Source organism: Myiozetetes cayanensis, unplaced genomic scaffold, assembly GCF_022539395.1.
Source record: "Myiozetetes cayanensis isolate MyiCay16 unplaced genomic scaffold, myiCay2020 scf2-11, whole genome shotgun sequence".
NCBI classification, from domain to species: domain Eukaryota; kingdom Metazoa; phylum Chordata; class Aves; order Passeriformes; family Tyrannidae; genus Myiozetetes; species Myiozetetes cayanensis.
In genome coordinates, this window is record NW_026087411.1 from 27,596,879 (window position 1) to 27,622,926 (window position 26,048).

Sequence of the window (26,048 nt, forward strand, 5' to 3'; positions counted from 1 at the left end):
GTTCTTCTCCAGGGGAAATAATGCGTTTTGGCAGGATGTTGCTGTAGAGAAAGCAAGACATGACCGTTGGCATAAGAAGGCGGGAGGTAATTTTACTGAGCACTGCTAAGTCAATACAGTAGCTGATACCTCCACATTGACTTAGGTGTGTAACTAATGATTTGGGACTGTACAGGAGCTACTGGTATCCCAAGAAAAGCAAAAGTACCTGTAAACTACATATAAAGGGCCTAGTATCAAGGAGCTGAAGAAGGATATTTTGGTAGAGTCATAACTTAGAGTCACACAGAGGGACTCCCCATGACATTTGCATAGGAGGCCCACCTAAATACGATGATGCCCGTGTTGATAATGTAATCCCAGCTGAGTATCTGGAACTGTTCCTGGGAGTCTGCGTTTCTGTATGAACACACAAAACAAAGCTGTGTGTATACATCTGACTGGAATGATTTATTTACAAACGAGAAACTGCCATTACTTTGTGTTTATCATCTACCTCATTAAATGGCCAGCTCTAAATGGGAGAAGCCACTTGAGGGGTAACCAAGTTCACCACCATGCCTCATCACCATTTGTGGTTTTCCCCACTGACATTAATTGATACAAACTGAATTAGTGGATTTCACATTTAAGACATGTCTACAACAAGGTGGTCTCAGGGCATCTGCTCACTCAACCTAGACTGTCAAATAACTCCCTGATGATAATTTTTGGTCACAGTTGACATGGCTTAGACAGAAGTTTCATCATAAAGTGTTCATTAGTCATTCCTTGAGTCATCCTGTTTCATGAGCTCTTACCCCTACCAAGATAAAATCTAGCTATCAGTAACAATTCTCAGAGACCTACCAGTCAGCGATTGTGTGATGCAACCTGTAGCAGCCAGGCAGAATTTACTCCTCCGTATTTTATCTCCTGCCAGTTATCAGCAAGGCAAAGTAAAAACAGCTGCTCTGAGCCCACATTATTGCAGTGAGATTCCAAGGGAGAAAAGCTGAACCTCATTTAAAACCAAGGGAGAACCAAGAAGAGAAATAAGGGTCCTAAGCCTGTACCTTTGAAGCGGAATTTTTTTCCTCAATGCACATCATTCAAAATAAATGCCTCTCATGCCTACTGGGCAGCAAACCTTGCAATGTAGCTGCATGTAGTGTGCTTGGCCATATGGTTAGTAATGCACCATGAAGTGATACATATTATAAAAATAGTACTGGTAGAATTATTCTTAAAACACCACTTATGGGCCAAAAATATCCTCTAGAAGAAACAGACTGTGAAAGTACATATTGAGGTTGTTATCTGGTACAACAGGAAAATTCTCCTGCTGTGCAAAATCAAAAGGTAGATTTTTTTTTCCTTGGAAAACATTAGGTAAACATTCCTAGAAAGACAGAAGTGCAATGCCTGGCATGAGCTACAGCAAGCATCTGCTGCTCAGTGGTTAAAGATTGCCCAGAGAAGTCCAGGGGACGTGGGAAGAGAGCTAGGCTGAAGCTGAGGTCATACCTGAGGATCATTCTACATTCCTCCAAAGGGTGGAAATCCCACCCTACCACGCATTCTCCTGGGTCATATGGGAGATCTTCAGCTGAGTCACTGTAGAAGAGCAATGTAGAAATTTCCAAAGCTGGAAGGAGGAGAGTTTTACAGACATCCTATTATGTTCAACTTACATAATCTCAGTACTTAGCTGCTTAGATAATATAGTGATAGAGCTTTATGGAATTAAAAAAGAAAAAGCTCTCACAGATAATATTATAGCAAGAATGGAATTATTGTGCTCAAAAAATCTGTAAAATAAGTCTCATTTTCTTTCTGGCTTTATTGGACATTTCCAAGAGGGACTTAAGGCAACAAAGATGATGCCTCAACCCCTAATAGTGATGACATAATTTACACTGAACTGTGGCTTCTCAAAGCATTATTTTGCTTTTGGAAAGAGAAGCTTCTGATGACTTAGATGCAAAAAGGCAAAGATCAGGGTTCAAAGAGTAGTATTAAGAGGATTGTTTTGGTCCTGTTGAACTGCAAAATTTGTATTAAAGTCAGTGTGGATTCTTGCTCTCATTGTACTTAACAAAACTTAACGTTTTGCAAAAGATGAGCAACTCTTATCTCCATATACTGTAAAGATAAACACAAAAGTCTTGCTCAAGTGGCTGCAGCAAAGGACTGTAACTAATGTGGAAGAGTAATGATGCAAGCATGTTACACCTAGAAATATTTCCTCTCTGATCACAAATTCTGGTGTTTATCTGTGTTACATAAAATACCGAGGAGTTAGATCCTCCACTGGCTTAAATCATAGCTCTGTCAAAGCACATGGAATTATGTTGATTTGTATAAGATGATCACATATTTGAAAAACATATTTTGGCCTAGATGGCTGACAGACTTTCAGCAGGGTTCTCTAGAGTAAGGGACTAGAAGGAAATCAGCCCTTTTAGAAAATAATACTCACAGTATTTCATATAACTTCAGTAATGTGAGTAAGTAAGAAGTATGTCTTACCCAGTGAGAAATGTACCCTTTTTTCATATGTACAAGCCATGTTATCCCTAATAAAACAACAACACCTGGTGTTGCAAAAACAGGATAGACACATATATTGAACAATACCAGGGGGTGCTTACCCCAGAAGTGTTCCCTTTGCACTGCTTCTGGTACCTTCCTCTGCTTGCTTTTCCAAAGTAGCGCCTCTGGTGGTTCAGCTTTTGTGCAGGTTATTCAAGGACTCATTTTCAAGTACCAGTACACTCCGAGGGATAAGGTTTATCTGAAAGGTAGACTATGCAAACGAACATACAATAAACTTATGCAGCTCCACATTTTTTCCACTCCAAAGATTGTTCTTCCATCACCTGACATTTTGATGCAAAATGCATCAACAGCCTAGAAGCTGGTATGTAAACTTCACATGCCAAACAGAGGGAATGCTAAGGACATCCATAGCTGAAGAGTTTCTATGATGGGAGAAGACTATATTCATGTGAGGGTGGAAAACTTGGTTTACCAACAGTCAAGCCATTTGCTTTGGAATAATTTGATCACTATTGGCATTAGACCAATTACTACTTTACATGGTCCAACTGTCCTTGGGAAAGCATAGGATTCCAGCTTCCATGACCAAACACAGGACTGAAAAGGGCAAGGAATGATAACAAAGGAATTTAAGTTATCTATTACCAGAAAGCAGACCTGATTTCCAACAAAACATCTGCCATTAAAAACTGGTTTACAACAAAACTCGCATTTCCTATGTGCAGTCTTATACCTAAGGCTAGCCAGACACTAGATGTAAAATGCCAAACCATTTTGCTTATTGACAATAAAAGTCTGCTTATTCTTTGCAGCAATAGTAAAAAAAAATAAAGGTAGCTACCTGTGATGCTGCTCTTCCATCATTTTGAAGCTGTTATTCAGGATATTGTATTACTTTTTGTCTTTATTTATTTCCAAGTGTTATTGTTTGGCAGGCAAAACTCTTGGACTGTGTTATGTACCAATCCTTCCAGCATCTAGATTTTCACAGTGATATTAATACTCGAGAATACTGGAACAGATCTAAAATAAATATACCACTGTCTTCTTTGCTGGGTCCTATGCATCAGCTACTGCTCTAGCATGAAGAAATGCTTGGTATTCCACAACTGGATGGAGAACAGAGAAGGGAGAGCTCACAGTGAAATGCTGAGAGCTCGCTCACTGTATACAAACAGAAAGGAAGATAAATCAAAGCTGTTCTTTGATCCCAACAATCCGAGTCATGTTCTGTTTGACTCTGCAAGGGCAGCCTCCCACCCCTTTGCTCCTGCACTCACACGGGCACCAGGCATTATTTAGCCTCCCCATCCTACAAAGCATCTGGGTTGATGCAGCATTAATCAGCTTGGGATGAACCTGTGCAGGCCAAATTGGGGCAGGGCCCTTGCTCTATCCAGAAGATCAACACAGGAAACCTCTCACGGAGGAGCAGCCGGCTCTGCTGCTCAGTGCTTCCAGTGACCCAGGTGCCTCAAATCCAACACTCATCATGTTTCCCCTTCTGCTGCTCCCAGAGGACTTAAAGGTGTTCCTCAGATGCAATAATTTAGCCCTTCCAGGCATCAGTCCTGTTCACCCATGCGAGGACAACAAAGTATTTAAAGCTGAAACATCCAAAGAATGTATTGAAGAATCTATGATAAAAGCTACAATTTTATGCACCGTGGAGCATCCATCAAGGAAATGCACAGAGCTAGTGCCACAAAATAATTACATGTGCAGAGTCCATTGTAAACACAGCTTTTATGTGCATCAGCACAGCTGGGGACAGTGTTTAAAAATATAATTATGTAATGCATTTTATGTAGTCTGTGAGCCATTCAAGTGATACCATCGGTTCAGCAAAATTGCATGCAGCAGGTCTGTATCTGTTGGCCTGAGCAAAGAAACATTTTTCAAGAGCATTATTTTTTTTTTTCTGACACAAAATAGATTTGTCTCCGATGCCTACAGGGGATTTGTGTCTCTGTCATTGGCCACTTTCTCTCTTACTTTCACCAATGAAGGAGAAAGAAATGGGGAGTTATTTTTGGCCTTGCAGCAGATTCCAGCATCTAAATCAGTTAGTTCTGAAACCACTTGGGGTGGTGCTGGTTCTGGTTATAATGGGAGGGAAGGAAGGTTCTGTTTAGAGGGAAGGAGTTTGTGATGTCTGACTATTAGTGAAAGGAAACAAAGTGGCTGTTGTGGGGTAGAAGGGCAAGGCAAGGTTAAGACACTGTGTAAGGAGGCAGGGTCCAGCCTTTAGTACAAGACGTGCAGCAAATGATGAGTCGTGGCTAGGGCAGCACTGAGCTGCTACTGAGCCACATACTGGGCTGCTACTGAGCCACATACAGGCTTCAGTGTAGCAGGAGATCTCTATTAAAATGCACAAAGAAAACAGGCTTACAGCTATACTCATTGCTCACACCCTCGTGCTCTCTCCCCACTCCCCCCCTCCATTTATTTTGTCCCTGTAATGTTTATAGCATGTGAGCTGCAAAACATGTAGAGGAAGCTTTGCTTTCCTTCTTGTTTAATCTGCAATTGCAGCCGAGTTGAGGTGATGCAACAGTAAAATTTCTGAGACAGTGCTTAACAGTGCTGCTAAATGGATAAGAGCTGCAGCATGCACAGATATTTAGCTGAGACAAATATTGAGGTTTATAGATACTAGTTAATGGTCATTTTAAGGCCCCAAAGCTTTCACTACTTTTCAGACAGTAGATTATGTGTCTTGGCCAAATCCTACATGGAAAATGACACCTGAGCTGTCAAAATCTTTCTAGGAGACCAAGCAGATTTTTTTTTTTTTTTAAAGAGATCATTAAAGAAATCTGTACCTAGTTTCATAACACAAGATCCACAGGTGGGAGTAGCGAGATAGGTTCTTCAGCTAGCTAGGAGCTGCTTGGCACAGAAACAGGACTTGATGCTAATTTCTAAATATGGGATCTGCTATCTGAAAAGAGATTTCCTTTTCCCTGTTAGATCCTGGGTCACGTGTAGCATACTGAAAAGGATAGTGGAGACCAAAATCCTGGTGTCTGCATTCCTGCTTGCGGGCTAGCATCAGTGAGAAACAGAGACATAGCTCCTTGCTTTCTCTCTTCCTTCCTATGAATATTGTATTTCTTTTTGCTTAGTGGAATGGCATCGATCAGGAAACGGAAGATATCACAGCCAGGAGAGTCCATCACCGGGTGTGGCATGGCAGAGCCTGGTGAAGTGGGAGCTCTGCTTTTGGATCACAGCTGGCTGATCAGCAATGCTCAACAGAATAGCTGTTTGTCTGAAAGACAGGCACAGGCATTATCCAGCTACATTTCAAAAGGAAGCAAATACAGGACCATTTGAAAAATCTCAGAATTGCCATATATTTGACTGCAGAGCTCCTAAGGTATTTAGATGCTTCCCCATGGAAATCTCTGTAAAATAGATTCCGTAGATGAAGCATTTTGTGCTCCGTGTGGCACAGCCTGCATAGGTTTTGCAGATGTAGATTAATATAGTGAATGCCACCTCAGATTTACAGGGAAAGCTAGGACAGCTATCAATGCATTGCCTCCACTGCACAGCCTACTGGCATGTGTGCTAGTGACCATATTGTCACATTATGAAGATAAGGTTTTGCATGAACACTTTATGTAAGTTTATATACACACACGTATATATATAGTGCATAGTACTGAGCAGAATCTTTATACATTAGTAAGAAAGACTGATTTTCAGGAGGTCTAAGCAGTTAAATGATTTCTGTAACTAAACTTGAGGAAAAGCAAACTTTTGCATTTTTAAAATCATTCAACATGATTTTTAAAGTTGCAAACAGTGGAATTTTTTCTGAGAAACTTTATCAACTCAATTACTGCCTTGCAGCACAAGGCGTATGGTGGTACTCAGTCAAAATCAAACTGTTACCTTCTATCATGCAGACAAACAAGGCATAAACAAACAGCACTTCAACTTTCTAAGCAGAATTGATCAGTGGCTGACTAAGAAATCCTCAGGGTGAGGTATCAGTATCAAATGTAGAAGTTTTGTGGTAGTTTTTTTTTCTGTAATATGTAACATTCTCATGAATTTTATATTCTCGTGGCAATTTGTAATTGTCCACTTGAATGCATTTGATACTTTTGAGCAAGACATACTTAACACAATGCCTGAAGACAATAAGCTGGATTTTCAAAACCCTACTGTTGAGCAAACACCCTCACGAGGTTATATGTCTGTGGCTTGTTTATGCAGGAGATTAGTTCCGTTGTAAGACTGGCTCAGATTGTGTGATACCAACAGGTAAAGACCAAATTCTTCTTCATATATCTTGTCTAATCCAAATGGTATAAAATGAGTTGAAAAATTTAAAGTTTTGGACCATAAAATGCTATATTTACTTCCTTCCAAAGGAAACACGTTAAGTAGAGTACTGTCAGCAGATGAGACACAGGGAAGACACAGGAATGGACAAGCAATGCGACTTCCTTAGGATCACATAACAGCTTTGTAGAGGAATTCACAGCAGAGCCCTGACTTGTGTTTCACAGATTGCTAACCACTCTCAGGTCCAAACTGCTTGCAGTTTGCCTTTCTGTAGAAAGTGTTCTCACAACACTGCACTACCACGGGAGCAGCAGAGAACGTGTTCGTTGAACATTTGTTAAGCAGATCTGATTTAAGGTTCTTAACACAAAAGTTACTTGAAAGGGTATGCTCTATTCAAGTGCATTCAGCACAACTTTATGGCTTAAATGCTAAAAGCAAATTTGATTATGAAAAACACTTTCAAATGGAATATTTTTTATATGTTCACAGGGAACCTTCAAAACACAATATAAATAATTTATGTCAGTACCTCCTAGGTGAAGCCTCGCTGGGAATTTAGAGGCAGAAATGTGCAGACAGAACGTTGTGTCCTAGAAAGAGGAACAATGCCACTTCTACCTTTACCAGAGAACAGAGGATCCCAATGCTGACATTAGCATGGAAAAAAAAAATGAGTTAAAAGCACAGAACATCCTTCAGACTGTGTGTGCAGATATTTCTGAGTGTCAACAAAGAGGTTAGTGCTAAGTATATTTATTAGTTAGTAGAATTACCAAGGTGTAACTAAAACTGATTCCTTGAAACCAGTCAATCATTCTTAAAATATGGTACATATGTGCAACTGTTACCTCTTCCAAAAAAGACAACTGCACAGCGGAGTAAGTAATACTGCAGGGTAAATGGTGGGATTTGGTCACAGGTCTGAAGGAGTGTTGTAAGGAGAACCCATCAACCCCATGCCCTTAAATTCCTTCAGGGCTCTTTCTTTAATCCCTCATACTAATGTTATTTATACAGTGTTTATTAAAAGTGGTTTCTAATTTCAGGTGCCTCACTTAAACCACCCAACTGCTAGAAGTTTGCACACCTCCATCTCAGTCCAACTGAGATGATGGAAGCAATGGGCAACACGTACTAATTCCATCTCCTTCTCCTTCCCTATGATTGCAGTAACACATTCCCGCTTTTTCAAACACCACTGCTCAGCACACATGGCTACTTCAGCCTATATTTCCTTAAAAAGGTGGGAGTTGGGGAAGCATTGGCTATTTGGGGACTTGCATGCAAAATATATTTTTTAAGTAAGAAGATACCAGCAGATGGATTTCATGAAGGAAAAACATTGAGCAAAATGCCATAGCCCATCCGAATAGTTACAGCAAAGAAGAAATGTGAAACTGAAACCCAACTTGAAACCATACCTTGGCAGCATGCAGTTGCAGGTAAATAATTGTCTTCACAGTCCAAATTCTCATGCTCTTCCCAGTCCATGAAATGGAAAGTTGAGAACATGATCATCTTGACTGGCAGACAGAGCAGGTGGATGGCAGCTTTGAACTACTTGGAAATTACAAAAGAGACTCAGCCTTTGGAACATGTAGGTGCTAGTCAGCCTCTTCCACAGTGACCCTCCAAAGCACCTCATAATCAGGGTATCTCCTATTACTCATTAGGCACAACAGTAGAAGTGGTGGTATGTCCTCATCAACAGGGATGACAACACAACAACAGTTTTAAGCACAAGGAGAAGGTGACAGCCAACTTCTACCTCTGGCACCATGTAAGAGCACTGTAAATATTTCTCTCCTCTATGGAAAATGTAGGTAGATGTGATGAAAGGTTCACAGGAATTCTTACCCTCCATCCTATCCTGAATTTTCTAGAATTCACAGTTGTTGGCTTAGATCTAACGCCAGTTTTGGGTTTCCACTTACCTGGCACATGCAGGTCAGAAATTGGTCTCTTATGGATTCAGAGAGTTTAAGGCAAGAATGGTCCATTACAATAACTCTTTCTTATCTCCAATGCATTTAATTTCAACTTAGTAACCCCACAAAGAACCCCATAACTCGTCTGTTTAAATAAATATCTGGATAAAATGTGTCTTCTCAAAAGTGAATGAGTCTTGTCTTAAAGAAGAGTATATGAACAATCACTCCTTAGGAGGTTTTTATTAGTAATAAAACTAATTTCAAAGTTAAGCCAAATTTCTAATTTAAGCTTGCTTACCCCCCTCAGGTTCCAGATGTCTGAGACATACTTCACCAGTCTCCACACATTCTCTTGAGCCATTCAATCATTTTTTGGTGACCAGTACCACCTTACCATGAGAGTACTTTACACTAAGCAAGATAACTTTTAATCTTCTTTGTGATAAAGCTAAACTGGCTCTCCACTGAGGCTCTCCTCTAAAGATCTCAGGCCTCAAATCTGTTTGTGGCTTTCTGCACAAACAGGCTTTAATCAATACCTAGGCAGCTAACGTATCCATCACTGCATGTCCAAAAATAAAGGATATTGAGACAGGAAAGGGGCATACGAGGAGAAAGAGAGCGCACTCCAAACAGCAAGTCTACAACATTACAAAAGACAGTGTTCAGTTCTAGACTTCATCTGTTTTACCCTGTTTCCTTATATTCAAACCTTACCTTTCGATCTCCTAGACATACAGGAACAAGAAATTAGGGAAATAATTGTATTTCCACAGTTGAAGACAAAATTTAGACCCCCTGCATTATAGACAGAACTGCTTAGACACTGGGCAAGGCAATGTTCAGGCAATGGCTGGGACTAAGGAGGTGTGCCGAGTGTATCCAAGACAGCACAGAGCTGCCTGGGGAGCTGGCTGGAGGGGCATGTGTGCAGTGCTCTGCCTCTTGCTGCCAAGTGCCAGTCGGGACTGCTTCCACTCAGCCCTGCTGTAGGTCATCTGCTCGGATCTGGACAGGGCACTGATATTTGGGCTCCAGGCTGTGGCTATTCAGGGACTGAATTCATATTTGCTAAGCTGTTAATTACAGTGTAGGACTTAGTTTAATACCAGTGACACAGCAGGAAGTTCCAAAAGTCTGTACTTTGCCGTTCACCACCAGTACCAAAAGGACTGCATACCACTTCTTACTCCACATTATTATGACTTTAAAAATTATCAGATCACAGTTTCAAGAAGGAGCCATCCTAGGAATGGCACATACTTAAAAGAAAGACAATTTCCAATTACTACAGTCTGTAAAAGCCAGAGATCAGATTCGATTACACTGCACTTTGCAATTTACAATCTGTTGGTGTTCATTCCAGCAGAGGCTTGTTAAATGCTCTCTTGCTGCAGACCTTCAAAATGTGCTTACCAACTGAAAAAAGCAGAGATTCTCAGTTTGGAGCTTCACCATATCTTAAGCCATCAAAACCAAGGCCAGACCACACCCTCTGCTCAGAAACTCCCCTTAAGCAAGGATGGCACATGGATGGATTTCAGCCCAATAAAGATGGGCCTTTCAGCCCTGGAGGGCTACTGAGCGATGCTATTGTGAGCCAAAATTTAAAGTGTAACTCACCAGAATACACAAATATGCTGTTCAGATTCTGACAGGCTCACTGACCTATTACTTATGTGCTTCTAAATCCAGAATTTGAATGGCCTTCAATTTTCCTTTTTTGAGAAGAAGGCTCTCCTGGCTTCAGTTTGGTTGCTATTGCTGGGGCACATAAATCTCCAGAGTTAACAACAGTCATGGTGAAGATGCTTGCCCTAATGTTTCCTAATGCTCATTCAGCAGCTCATTAAGGGCAATACTCACAACCCAAAGCAGGTGGCAAAATCCAGGGGAGGGACCAAAAAGGCAGTAAGATTCACAGGCAGGTGGCCTTTGCAAGCCTCTTCTCATAAGTACAATGCGAAATATGCCTTAGGTATGCTACTATAAAAATTAAGCAGCAGTGGTAATGCCAGTAGAGTTGAATCAGATCAAAATCATCACACCAGATCAAAATTTGGTGCTCTCTAGGAAACTATATAATGGTGGTATATAATGGATTGTTTAGAGACACTAACATGGATTTCCAAAGAATCCATGGCTTGGGCAAAATGCAAAATGTCTCATGACATGTTACAACAAAGCAAATTCAAAATATACCATTAAAGGTGATAGCAAAAATATTGGCAAAAATGGTTGCATTTCTAAACTCATCCCAAAGCTGAGTTAACCTACTCATAGATTTACTCCTTCTCCCCTTTTCTGCACATCTAGTTGTATGGACCTTGTCAAACACCAGAAAACATGGCACTAAAACAGAGGAGGAGAATACCAACAGAAATAACAACCCACATCTCTCTTAGTATTTAAAGATTAGACTAGATTTCCAACAAGAGAATTGCCAGAAACAACGAACTGATCCTCTAACAAGGCAAATCAAAATTATTTAGGATTTGTTTTGAAGACTAGATACCAACAAAAGTTACTTCCATTAAATCTTGTCTATTAACAATGCCATAGTGTGAAATTAGCAATCCCCTGAATGGGCCACTGACCTTAGGTTGTGGTTATTTAACCTAGAGTGTAATAGTGCAATGCAAAAAAACACAGTTCAAAGTGGGCAGCTGCCATTGCAGATTTAACTTTCATCCTGGGATGAGTTCCTTTTGTGAGTTCAATTTGCATTTATTTTAAAGATTGTGACCTCTCTGCTCCCTCTTCTGCATCTCGTTTTTAAGCTTGCCTTAAAAGTGGGTGTTAGTAAGTTTTCATTTTTGTATTGGTTTTGGGTGTGGAAGCCAAACATACTTATCTGCTATTGTTCCACTAATACTGAACTGCATTGCCAGTGACATGGGCTAAAGGGGTTTTGTGTAATCAGGGTAAATCAGAGTAATTTCAGAGAAACGCGTGGAGTCGAGCTCAGATTGCATAAATTACTCCAAAGTCACAGGAGGAACCAGGTCATATAGCAGACGGCAATCTAAAACCTAGATTTGAACAGGTGTCAGTTGACCCTCCTGCCATCAAGAACGATCAGAAAAAGTACCAAGGGAGGATGAACGGGAATGAAGGAGCTGTGGGTGTCAGAGCCCTGGTTCTCCCAGAAGTCCGAGGACTGCAAAAGCACGCAGCAGCCTGAAGGGCCCCTGGCTCTTACTGTGCCAGCCCTCTGGGGAGCACAGCCAGAGCTGCACTTGGGCAGCATCCAAGAAGAGGTTTTTGTCCCTAAACAGTGGGGCTAAGGAGGTTGCAAGGAAGAGGTAAAATTGACTTTGGCAGCCTTGAGGAAAATCTCAAGTTTTGAGGTAAAATGAGGCGAAAGGTAGGAGACAGGCAAACTTGGAAATGCAGCAGCTGCAATATCCATCGAAATTTAAGTCGCATATGGACTAAAAATGAAGACATAATTTCTGAGCTACGAGTACCACTGGGAAAAGGAGCCAAGCAATTCAGTACAAAGGGAGCTTCAAGGCTGCGTGTTTTCAGCTAAACAAACTAAATGTTAACAGGAGACACTGACATGAAGTTGGCTTTTATAAGGAAGAACTTTCCCTTCCTCCTCCCAGCACGGCAGCAAGCCAAGCTGAAAGCCGATGATCAAAGGTCAGTCACCGCTCCTGAATCTCACTAGTTATCAGGATCTCCGCTGGAAACAAATGCTTTCACACTACAGTTGAGCACGTCTATAAGGGCTGCTGAAAGCTACATTTCAATTAATGCAGAGGTAATACACTTTGGGTTCTGGGTAACATCAGCATGCGAGATATTTCTAGTGGCAGTGAGTCAATACTCTATTACTTGCAGCTCGGCAGGCAAAGTGCCTGCTGGGAATAGGGAGGCAGCTATGCTCTCTCCCCTCCCAGGAGGGGTCTAGGGTAGGGAAGCATCCACTTTTGCTGTTTGCCCTTAGCTAGGTTCCTTGGGTAAGATGAAATCTTTGGTTTCCAGGATTATCAGCTCAGCACCATTGTTAGAGCCCTACATTTACTGTAATAATATGTTTCAAAACCTGGCTCAGAAGAAAACCAAGCTTCTGCAGATGAAAAAGCTGATAACGTGAATTTTGAAAGCCAGCTTTTGTCTGCACTATTCAAATAGGACTTAGAGGCCTGCCTACCTACATTCCCTCAGAAGCTTGCATCTCATCACTTCTGTTGGAGAGTATGTGTCACTTACAAGGGATCATGCAACTGGGCTTACAGAGATAATTATTTATACTTAGGGAAGGAAACACAGCATTTCACATTTCCTGCACAAAAGACTCATTGGTTTCTCTCAGTTTGGGTCTTGGCCACAAACTGGATTCCCCTTTCTGACCTTGAGCTGTTGGGAAGTATTTTCTCCACGAGACAATTAAGAAGAAACTGGAACAGTATTTGAGTACTGGCGTGGGGTTGTGTACTTTTGAGGAGGGTGCCCTTGGCCCAGCGACAGCAGGTGGGCCCTTCCAAGCCTACCTGGAATTTTCTGTCTCTCTCAGAATTGATCCTGGTATGAACAAGTTACTGAAAGAGAAATTTAGAAAAAATATTTAAGGATCTGTCTGAAAGACTGGTTAAGAGGAATGCAGGGAATTGGTTTTTTTTGCCCATGAGACTGTGCCTGGCAACTCATCCTGCTCTGTCACATGCATACACCACAGTGCCTGGTGGAAAAACAAGGACTTAACAAGGGAAATGGCAAAATCATACATCTAATATGGGTGGGCTAAAATGGAGCTAAAGAGGAAATAAAAGATTACATATCCACAAACAGTGATTAAGTTGTGGGTGTTAATGAAGAACAAAACTTTTCTTCATTGAGCTAAACAGTAGTTGGGTCTGAACATTACCCAAACTTAATTTGCATAAACAGAGAAATAAAGCTGTATTTTTTTTTAATGAATGAAATTCACTTGGGAGACAGTTGGTACAAAGTCTAAGCAAAAATGAAGACCCTCTTCAAACCACAGACTAGGATTTAAAGCCACTGACCTCTTTTTTCACCAGGGCTCGTTTCATCCTTCTGCAGGCAGAGGAAGGAACGAGAGAGGAAACCAATGCAACAGCTTCAGGAAAAAAATCTAACTTGTGAGTTGGAAAACAGCAGCTCAGCATGCTTCGTGGGTTTTCTTCCCCCTTTTAAATTATTGCAGCATTTATTCCTCCGCACAGTATTCAAGTTTCTTGTGCATTTATCACTTCAAAAAAGAATTTGAGTGGATTGGGAATGCATAGCCAAGTATAGGATTTGGATTTACTTATGGCTTTCTCAAAAAATGCAGATTTATCTCTGTATCAGCTGATTTTGGAGATGTGCCAACTAAGAAGGTAACACACAAGAAAAGCTGCAGTTTCATTCTTTTCTTCTTAGCAATTACTTTTTCAATTAAAGTTGAGAGCAATTTTTTTCAAGTCTGTCATATTGTTGAGACATGTTGAAACATAAAACTGCTTGTTATGAAGCGAATAATCTGTATGTCATGCAGTGTTTAAAACCTTATAGTGTCAGAGATCTCTGCATAGGACACTTCTACACTTGTATAGATGTTTCTGGTTTCACTGTTTCTGGCTCACTGCACACAGAGTCCACATCAGCAAAACCATCAATAAAACTCTGTATGTTACAAAAAAAAAAAAACACCAAACAAATTTCTATGTGCATTCCTTGCCAAAGCAGTGCAACCATGGAAAAACTGAAGAGGGCAAACTTTCCTTTCTTGCTCTGTAGCAGGGCAAATTAAAACTGGCTTTCACTAGCTGCTTTTCTCCTAGGTCTTCCTGTTCCAGCTGGCCTTTGAGCAGGGCACAGATCATGGTGCAAAGCAGCACTGTAGTTCGGCTCCTTTGAATTACCTGGCTTCCATGTGGAGTTTAACCTCATTATCAACAACTCTCACTGCCACACTCAAAAATGGGCCCTTGATACCCATAGACTGCAACTTAATCTGTGCTGCACCTCTCACAGAGCACTTAGTACTGAAACAAGGATGACTACCTTTCTTTGGAAGTTTGTCACATTTTATTCTGCAGATCAAAAAAATTAAGACATCATACATACCAAATTCACCCACTTCAGCTATTTTGCATATAAATCTTGGTTTCATTAGTTGTTCTGTATGTTGTATTCATTTTGAGCACAAAGATGAAAACTCCAGCCAGAGTCAGGTCCTGCTGAAAGCTCTGACTCATTCTCATACTTCTCTTTCTTCCAGGGCCTCTTTCTTCTTAACCTTTATATTCTTTCACTGTAAGAAAGACTAAGAAAAAAAATATTTTCCTCCATTTACTGATGCTAGTGAGAGTAATGGTTTTTGTTCACAGTCTTAATATAGCATCATCACCACTCTCCTCCAGGTTTTCCAAGAAGCAGCCTACTTCATCTCATCAGTAGTCACCAAAATCAGTTGAAACGTTTCTATGGATTCCAATGGGCACTGAAATAAGCCCTTACAAACCCCAACTTGTGCAGTTTTACTAAAATCTACTGTATACTAGGTGATTTTTTTTTTTAAGAAAAGATTTTAATACTTGGGTCTATTGAATAAGTTACAGAACATCCCATAGGCCTTCAACTGCCAAAGTGAAAATAAATGGAAACATTCTAAATCACTGAGTCATGCTTGCAACTCGCACAAGAGCTCTGTATCTTCCAGTTTTCAACAAACATGGTGGGAAATAACTTGTTGGGTTCAACAAATCAGTGACCAGCACCAGAAGCCTTCAAGCATTTCAGTTAATTTGCTGGGCAATCAGTCAGAAGGCAAAGGAGAAGACCAGTCTACTCTCTGTGGCTGTCATAGAATTTAATTCTTGCTAACCTCTGACAGATGCACCAACAGTCCTCTCACAAGTTATGTGATGGCTGACCTTTGTTCTTCTTCACCCATTAACCTGTTCAAAGGACAATCGCAGCATTTCAGCTACAAAGTGCAAGAAGTACTAGTGCATGATGAAGTTTGTAGCAAAAAGGGGGTTTAATTATCTCTGCTCTTTTAATACCTATTGCTTTTCATCCTGTAATCTCAGGCAACACTTCTCACTCATGGTGTGCCTGTGAAGGAGAACACATTCAGTGTCTGGCACAGCCCTTCTTGCAAGTGTTCTTCTGAGGCTCCTCTTTCTTCTCCCACTTCTGAAAATATATAATTACGATTTGCAACATGCAAAATGCCTCAGCAGAAGATCAGCATTTCAAGGTCGCTTACATTTTTTAAAAATGCTGTTTCCTCATCACATCATAAAAATACTTTTGTTCCCACTTAGTTTATCATAACTTTGGATGTGTTAGTTGGTGGGATTGTTCACAGAGCAGTGAGTGCAGAGCAAGGCGACTACTTCCACTGGACTTAGTAAAACCTAGCCTACTACTACTTCACTGAACAGAAACAAGTTTTCCTCAAGCAGGGGATTATTCAGTTTAGCCATAGGCTCATTTGTATCAGATTCTGTCATCACAGGGTCATGAGGTGACTTAATGTTGTTCCACAGCTTCCAGAACCAAAGTCCAAGAAAGAGAAAAAACCCACAATCCCTAAGTCTTCAACTCAGTTGAAGACTTTTCCTTCTTCCTGGCAAAAAACGCAGCATCAGCAGCATTATGTAACTCCCACACATTGCAGACCCTAGGAGCCATTGTTTCTAAAGCATCAGGCTCTGCAATTCCCATTTTCACACTGTTCCCCAATGTCTCTCCCAAAAACTTCTACCTATAAGCAGCCTAGAGGCTTTCATGCCCTTTTAACAAGGGCCTTGCTTCCTTAACAGAATCCTCACTATCAGATCTTCAGTCTTAATTCCTATGGATGTCCTGTATCTCCCAGCAAGACTATTTCCCTTCTCATGTGGTTTGTGTCCACTCCCTTCACGTAGGATGAATAAAACAGAATAAAGGTTGAACTCCTGTTCCTCTGAGGGGTCCAGCTCACCACACGACAGGATGGTGGGCACATTTGCTGGTTTGTCCCATCGGCATCGAAATGCTCATTCCAACCCAAGCTTCTGGGACAGTGGCTGCAGCTCAGCAAAGCAGATAGACACGCTTACCTTGAAACACGAGAACAGCCCCCAGGAGTCAAAGTAGTGACATTGCCTACTCACCTACCTAAATGCTTAACTGCATCAGAGCTGATGTGACCTAGCTTTGGCCCTGAATTTAAATGCTGGAGGCAGAGTTTTTTTGGTTGCTGCTTTAAAGGACCATAGTAAGCCTCCTTTTTCAGATACTGAACTCCGGCAGGTTTAGTAAATGTCAGGGGAAATCATGAGTCCTTTGGAAATGTCTGAAATTTAGGCACACAATGTGTAAAGGAAGATTGTACAAAAAATGCAGCCAAATAACTAAATCTTGGCAATAAAACAGCCATTTACTGAGGAAACAGCATTCAGAGAAGAGAAATTAACTGGGAAGTACTATTTTGTAAAATTATTTGTCCAATTTCCATGTTAGCTATCAGCAAATCTTGGAAATTGCCTTGGAGATTTCCAGTCACTGAAACACTGTTGCCAGCTCTCTATTTCCATGCCACAGAGATAGCAAAGCTCCACTGAACAGTCCTCCCCTGCCTCCATGCTGCTTTTACACATCCTTTCCGATATTTTCTACATGGTACTGTTTTTAAACAATAAAAAACTTCCACCTGGCATGGGACACTGTCGCTCTCCCTCTCTCCATTTCTGAAGCACAGTAGGATCCGTGATTCACCATTGCTATGTGTACAGAATGAAGGGGCTGCAGACTGGCTCCAGAAAAAAAAAAAAAGTAGATGTACAAGACCACTACTATGAGACATAAAGCCAGCTCCACCAGCCCTGCACTGCAGCACACACTTCTTGGTACAGAGAGAGTCATGAGGGCTTGAAAAGAGACCCTAGAAAGCTGCATTTCTGCCAGTCCTCCTGAGATTCACTGGAGCAGGATCATAAAGTTAGGTCTCTATTTATTGCCACATTAACTCCACTGAATAGGAGTAGGCCGGGTACAAGCACTAAAACAAGAACAAGTCTGGCCTTTAATCCAAACCCTGAGACTTGACACAAGCATAGAAATGTAATAGTAAATATATTTTTTTAAAAGGTTCCATTTCCTTTGAATGCACTTATCTCTAGGGTTGCAGCTGCCAGCCAAAATCTCTCCATCACCAGAGATAAATAGTGAGATCATGAGATCATATCCTCTAAAATTAATTCCCTGGTATTCAGTTTCTCCAGCTTCCATCCATGAATTCTGCAAAAATGCTTCAGGAAACATACTCCATCTCAGCTAAAGATTACTTGTTAATAAACAAGATTATTTTATGAACATAGAAATTAGAGAAGGTCAATAAACAAACCCTATTTTAATAACATCTTTTGCATTGTTCCCCCAAGAGAACCAGAGCAGCTAGTGAATTTGTGTTTGTATGAGACCTCCAGCTCCACATACTCTGCTGCTGTTAATCAGTGCTCTTAATTGCTCTGGGGCAAGCCTATTTGCATCAGAGGATAAGGCCTCCCCTGGATTGGTGTCAAAGACAACTATGCTAAAACAAGCAATAGTAATACTGATACAAAACAGAAATAAGGTGCAGGAGAACACGGTGCTCTCCAGGAAGGGCAGAGTGCATCTTAGGCAGAAAGGTTACAAGTTTTTAGAAGTAGGTTGCAATTAAATCATCCACCAGTGAGTGAGTGAATGGTCATTTTTTTGGCTGAGAAATAAAAGCAAAAAAGCTTAACAGTCTGTTAAAACATTTTATCCCTCTGCATGGCCATTTTCACCCTGTCTATCCATGGCCTGCCTTTTGAGGTATCACTGTATTAAAAATCTTCTTCACTGAAGGTACTTCCACACTGCAGCAGATGTCACTGACTTGGCAGTATAGGAAGGGTCTATTAAAAGTAATGCAATTAATTACTTGTGCTGTCATCACAGCACTGTTTTGAGATATTTAAAATGGTTTATTATTGATAGCCTTAGGCTGGAATGTGCCGAGCACCTTCACACTCACCCATGGATGTGGAGACAAGGGCCAGCACAGGCTCCCCAGACACGGAGCATCCCCATGTCTCCTCCTGACATGGCTGCTCTGTGTGGCACTCAGCAGTGACACCAATTCTAGGAGACCTGGCCCAGCAGCAGGCAAAGTGGCGAGCCCTGGGTGTCTGGAATACTGAATCCTGTATCAGTTGATGATTTGGGGAAGCGATATTCACGGCAGCCTTGGTAGGACCTGCAGCAGAGCGGAGGAGCATGGCAAGAAGGGAGCAGCAGAGAGGAACTGTGATGTACTGACCCTGAGTCCACTCCCCTTCGCCTTGCTGAAGGGACTGATCACACACAACCTGTGGTGATAACAAGGGTGAAGAGCGGACTCAGGGTGAAGGAGCAAAATTGAGCCTGGGAAAGCAGGAAGGAAAGGTGTTTTCTCAAAGTGTTTTAGTGTTTGTCATTTTGCTTTCCAATACCCAAATAATTAAACACATAAATAATTGGCAGTATATTAAGTCAATTTTCCTCAAGTCCAGCCTGTTTTGCCTGTGATGGTCACTGAAAGTGATCTCCCTGTCTTCATTTCAGCACATAATACTTATCATTCTCTACCCCTGTGGAGGGGGAGAGAGAGTGAGCAGCTGATGGGAGTTTGGCTGGAAGCTATGGCCATTCCACCACACTTAGATACCAAATATCTCACACGGACAAATACTGAACCATGTGCAAGGAACTGGGAACTACAGCAACTATGGAAGCCTCAATGGAAGGCAATGGGTCTTGGTGGTCTTTGAGCACTGAACTCAGCCAGAGCTAGACCACCACCTTTGCTAAGCTGCCTGGCTGCACCTTATTTCTTCATGAGGAAGTGTCTCTTGGGTTCTGCTAAATTTCTGCCAGCACATTTGACTTCCATCTTGGGACAGAAAATGCAATATAGCAAAGCATCTTTGAAAAACTGCTGAGCTCTATTCTGTGGCAGTAATGACGGCATCTATTGCCCATAAAATAAAAAGGAACAAATTCTGAGAGGCGAAAAAAATACCTATAGGCATACAGAGAGAAGTAAGAGTAATCTACTCTTTGGGTCTCTAAAGCACAAATCTTTGGTTAATTTCAGTTGCTGATATTGCTGCAGTTTGTTTCGTTTTAAACATACTCCCAGCAAACAAAAAAGAAGCATCAGGGTTAGATTATAGGAGATAATTTACACACAACTTCCTTTCAAAATTGATTTTAAAATGTCTCAGATGGTATGAGGCAGGTCATGTGAACTAAGATCTCCCTAAACAACTGTAAACAGAGTATGAGTAAATATGAATCTGAAATATGAAAAGAGGGGGACGTCTCCAGGCATCTTTCTCAGCCTCCTCCCTCGGTGATATGGAAGATAGTCATCAGCACATTAATGATGGTCCTGTATTAAAGGGGAAGTTTTCTCAAGTGCTACCAAGGGTCAAGAAATATTACAAAGGAAGTAATATAAGTGTGGTTAAAGTGGAAAGAAAATGGAACACAAGCGGATTTAGGACCTTGCCTGAAGTCTACTGAATTCAGGGTAGAAAGCCCTTGACTCAGTGATGCTTTAGATCTTTCTTGAGTGAGAAGTATTCAAACTAGCATTTCCTCTGCAGGAAACAAACCTGCAGATACTCCTCTAAGCCTAGAAACAAATCAGAGAAACAACAATAATGAAAATTAAGTAGAAGTGAAAGGAGGGAGCTAGCTAGGTATGACCATGTCATACAGTTTGACAGCTATGTCAGCTAATATATTTTGGACTGCAAACACATATATGACATGGTGCTGTGCCAAGTGATCCAGGCTAGCTTTAAAAGAGGTAGTTGTGTAACCAAAACCTCTATGGCCATGATTGCTTGGCACCCCATTTGATCTCGGAGGAGTAGAATGTTTTACCTCAGTAGCAGGCAGCATCAGAGCAGCTTGCGAGCGTGGCCAGCAGAACTGCGTGCTGGCAAAACCCAGACTGACTGATTTTCAGCTACCACACAGGTCTCCACCCATGAAGTTTTCCCAGCTGCTGAACAAAAGGCTGTGGGGAAAAAAAAATCTGACACCCAGGAACCATCTGTACAGATTATCATGGCTGGTTGCACTCACTTGAAGAGCTGAAGTGTTCTTGGTAGCTGTTAGAAGATCTGCTAGATGCTGTCTGCTGGCCACAGTGGTGTTCCCAATGAGATGAACGTCTCTTCCTTGGAATACAAAAAGGCTGTGCTTGATCCCAAAGTAGAGACTGTGGATGAACAGGCTAAATTTACCTCTGTTTGAACTCTGAATTCACATGAGAAATTCACCATTTGAGTGTCATTCTATTCTGCACCGATTTCTCTTTTTCTCCCCCTCTTTCTGCCTGTTGAAAGAAATGGATTAATTGGAAATCAGTTGACCTTCTGTTGTTTAAGACTGAGACTTACTTGTTGTGTTCATGCAAGGTGGCACAGAACTAAGCAGACATCTAACCTAGACAGGCAGGCTTTTATGTTATGTAAAGCATAAGCAGATTTCAAAGTAAAGCCACTATTAACCTCTGCCTAATTTTTTCTAAAAGGATTTTTTAAAGAATTTGAAAGTGGTGCAAAGCAAAAACTGTATTTCACAGTAAGGCCTGTTAATCAAATACCAGTGAGACAATGCATGACTCAAGCATACTGAAATGTTTTCCTTCATCTGTCTTTCCACTTACAGGATCACAAAATCACAGAATGGGTAAGGTTGGAAGGCACTACAGTGGTTCAAAGCAGAGTCATCCTAAAGCACACTGGACAGAATTCTTGAGTATCTCCAGTGAGGGAGACTCCATAATCTCTCTGGGCAATCTGTTCCAGTGCATGGTCACCCACACAGTAACGAAGTTCTTCCTTATGTTGAGGTGAAACTTCCTATGTTCCTGTTTCTGCTCATTGCCTCTTGTCCTATTGCTCGGCACCTCTGAGAAGAGCCTCGATCCATCCTCTTGACACCCTCCCTTCAGACAGTTATGTACATTGATGAGGTCCCCTCTCAGTTGCCTCTTCTCAAGGCTGAACAGGCCCAGCTTCCTCAGCCTTTCCTTGAAAGAGAGATGCTTCAGATCCCTAATCATCTTTGTGGCCCTCCACTGGGCCCACTCCAGGAGCTCCATGTCCCTCTTGTGCTGAGGAGTCCAGAACTGGACACAGCACTCAGGTTGTGGCATCACCAAGGCTGAGTAGAGGGGCAGGATCACCTCCCTTGACCTGCTGGTAATGCTCTTCCTGATGCACCCCAGGACCCCATGGGCTTTCTTGGCCACAAAGGCACACTACTGGCTCATGGACAGCTTGCTGTCCACCAGGACTCCCACGTCCTTCTCCAAAGAGCTGCTTTCCAGCAGGTTGGCCCTCAGCCCGTACTGGTGCCTGAGGTTATTCCTCCCCAGGTACAGGACCCTGCACTTCCCTTTGTTGAATTTCAGATAGTTCTTCTCTGCTCACCTTTCCAACCTGTCAGGGTCCTTCTGAAGAGCTGCACAGCACTCCAGGGTGTCGGCCAGTCCGCTTAGGTTGAATCTCTTGCTCCATATGCTGCATACCTTGATCCTCAGCACATCTACATATTCCTGTAATAGTAATAACCATAACTATTCTGAGATAGCAGAGGGTGCTACTCCAGGGAAGATTAGCTTAAGGTGTAAGTCTTAAGAATTTACTACTTAGGTTGGGAAACAACAGTTGAATATAAAGAAGCAATTGTACTACTACTTTCTTCTCTCTTAATCATGTGCTAGAAGCTTCTTATTAAGGATATTTAAGAGACGTGTGTGACAAATTACTGCCTCAATGCTTTTCCTTATGGGCACTGCCACAATTGTGCCCTCACAAATCCAGCCAGCAACATTTTAGCATTCTGCCAGGAGCAGACCAGAGAATGAACTAGGACGCACAGTTTACTTTCTAGCAGTTTAGTCCCCAAAGAGTGTAAGTGCCCATATTCCTCTCCAATATCATCATACTATCTGATGCACAACAGTTGGGTGCTCTACCTCATCACGTGCTTTTCCCTGTGCTGTGAATCAATCCTGTTTTTTTTTTTAAACCACTTTGAATATTCCCTCAGATTTCTGTATTAGTAAGAGCTGATCAAAACTTCCATAATGTGGAGAAGTCCAATGATGATGAAGTCCTAAGACACTACACTAGGAATGTTAACGTTTCTAACATGCTTCTGGTTCAGATGCAGCTAGAGGTAGGCACATTCAAACAGCCACTCATTAAAATTAAACCAAGCTTAAAATAGACAGGCTGTACAGCTTCGATGTGAATATTTGTTTCTCTATTTTCTCTTAAGTCTTGCAATCTGATTCCTCCATCCAGCTATACAGGATGCTGATCTCACATCTGCATAAGATACTGACCAACCTAAGGCAGTACCAACTTCAGAAATAGACTTTCCATCCTCTCTGAAAGATGTCAAAACATTCAAGTTTGCTTTATAATTAAAAATACAAAAAATGGCAAAAGAAAATACTGAAATTGTTTTCCAAAGTGCTTTGTACCAACTTAGATTGTATGAAACATCTAAAATTATAATTGGAATGAGATGCTTTTGGCTTGTCAAATTTAAAAAAGGTTCAAAAACTTTCCTTGGAATTTTAAACAGAATGTGCCTGTGTATGTGAAATACTTCTGTTTTACTTAACCATCAATTTCTAACACCAAACCTGTTTGCTTGAAAATTTTCAGCTGTTTTGCTTTAGTACTTTTTTTCCTGTCCTCTGAACAGCTGACTGTTTTCACAATTTTCAGTTAACAAGCAGGACATAATTAAACATAAACAAATTACCACTGCAGCATAACTTGATGGGAGAGGAGTTACCTCACTGGTACCATGCAGCATATTCAGGGCTCTGAATTAGATAAGAACAGTGTGGTTTAGCTTCTCCCACCCAGAGATTCAGTGACTCCGGTTTCTCCCAAAAAGACATGAACCAGAGCAAGAGTTCACACTAAAAACCACACTGACAAAACAGCACGTTCAAATTTAAAGGGAAGTTTTACATTTAACCAGCTATGGTGTTTGTCTCTGTAGTCCTGGTACATTTTATGTAACAAATTACTCAGTCTTCTGATGCCCACAGAAGAAAACAGCCTTTTGACACCCATCTGCCCAGGAGGATGGGCTGAGAACAGAGATTCATTTCAAGCTGCATTCTTCACATTTCATGGTGAAACTGTGATATTATACCACACAAGGCCTATTTAAGAATTTAATAAAACTGCACAGGTCTGTTTTATGCCCTTTAATGTTCCTTCAGGTTTAAGTACTGAACTTTGAAATGATATATATTTTCAATACATGTTTATCTGTCCACCTGATTAAATTTCAGGGGAACAATCATTAAATGAGTATCTATGTTACAATAATTTCAATGACTGTGTGTAGGTCAATTTTGAGTGCTTTTTTTTTTTAATATAGTTTTGTAAAAGCAACCTTTATAGCTATGCATATTGAAACAAGTTTCTAAAAGGAATTTTGCAGGAATATTTAGCTTTGAAAGCACAGATAGCCTAGAGAGAAGAGTGTTCTCTGCCCAGTACCTAGTGGACATTTCCTGTATCAGAGCAGGGCACAACACTCTGAACATGGTGCTGCAATAATGCAATGCTAGAGTTAATGTGACAAGCTGCAGACATCACCAAAGCAAAATACTTTAATACAAAACTCATTTCTGTCTCCCCTTCTGCTGCTTATCCTGCAAGACAGTTCTCTGCCCAAAATGGGTCTTCACCTGGTATGGGCTTAATCTGAGTAACAGGGAAAGAAAAGCACCAGAACAAGATATAAGGGATCTTTGTAAGTTGCAGCTCACCTCTATGATTCCTTGCGTTTTCCATCCTTGAATAGCTCTGAACAACCATGCTGTGAGCAGCCTTTGTCCTTTACAGATGGGACTGGTCTGGCCTCAGAAGCAACCCACTTTGTGAATAGCTCTGCTACGTGAGTCCTGATTTCAACCTGTCCTTTACAGCAGACAGCAAACAAAGGAAGAGAAAAAAAGGCAAAAAAAGAAACCCAACTATCTAATATTGTCTCAGTTTAAAAAATATGAGTGACTGCAAGAGTCAGGTACTTTTACAGCCAACCACATTCCTAGTATCCCTATGCACAGTCTGTGTAATTCGTAGTATGTTTTATCCATCCTTCAGTAAATCCATCTGTACGTATGCTATAGTTACCACAGGGAAGTTAAAAATACATCTAGGTGTAGCAATACATAAGGCAGATCCTCACCAGTACAACTAGGAAATGAGTAATCCCCCACTCTCCTGAACAATTCTTCACAATGACAACTCCCTCCTTCCCACACACCTACACTCTCACACGCCTGGAGAAGTCGGGGGCGGGGGAAAGCTGAGCTTTGCAATGTTGTCTAGAAGCTCATCAGATCCAGGCTACTTCCAAATAAAGGAGGGAGCAAGTTCAAAGCCTCTGCTGATCTCTGCTATGAACTTGCATTATGCTCAGAGATGCCTGCACTTGCTGCCGAGACATGAGTCTGTGGAGCCAGAGAAGAAGGTGTACGAACAGGAAATAAAAACTTCAGGAAATATAAACAAGATGGGAGGGAACCCCCAAACCTACTCAGGTGACTTGCAGTACTGGAACACTAACTTGAACTGACAGGAGACAGTCGCAACCAAGCCCAAGCAAACTGCAGTGGCTCCAAGCAGCGGCAGAAGATGCTGAGGGGGAGCAAAGACTGAAGCGAGGAGATGCATAGAGGGGATGTAATCCTGGCACTGCTGTTGACATCATCATGCCTTGTGGATCTGAAAGGTTCCAAGTGGAAGCTGCTTTGCAGCATTGGCTTCCCCCCTCCCTCCCTCCCTAAATGCATGCACTTTTTAAGTCTCTGGTATTCAGATCCTAGATATTGTACTGGGAACTTAAGAAACAGCCTTCCAGAAGAAGATTAAGATATTTCAGCAACTATGAGGAAAACACAGTTGAGGATAAGCTGTGTAGTTTGCCACATCATCTCCCTTCTACAAAGTGTTAGAGGATTCTGAATTGAGACAAAGATTGCCCAGATTCTGCCACGAGCCTGGGCCTGGATTCTTTGCAGCATCCATCGAATGTAGAGAATCAGTTCACTGCCTAGAAATGGATCTACAAACACAGACCTTGCGTTTGCTCTGACAAGTACTGTGACAACAGTTGAGGCAGGTCCCCTCTGAAAGCTTTATCTGGTCCTTGAGTATCATTACAGCAGGGAAGAGGAATGAGGAAAAA

At 41.4% G+C, this 26,048-nt stretch overlaps 1 long non-coding RNA gene across 1 annotated transcript; it reads right to left on the bottom strand.

Moving 5' to 3' along the window:
* Positions 1–236: 236 nt before the first annotated feature.
* Positions 237–25,040, bottom strand: LOC126639458 (uncharacterized). Its single transcript, XR_007628803.1, has 5 exons — positions 24,625–25,040; positions 22,250–22,374; positions 20,691–21,147; positions 2,634–2,788; positions 237–1,627 (listed from the first exon to the last, which is right to left on the bottom strand). It is a non-coding gene; the product is annotated as an uncharacterized LOC126639458 (long non-coding RNA).
* Positions 25,041–26,048: the final 1,008 nt, after the last annotated feature.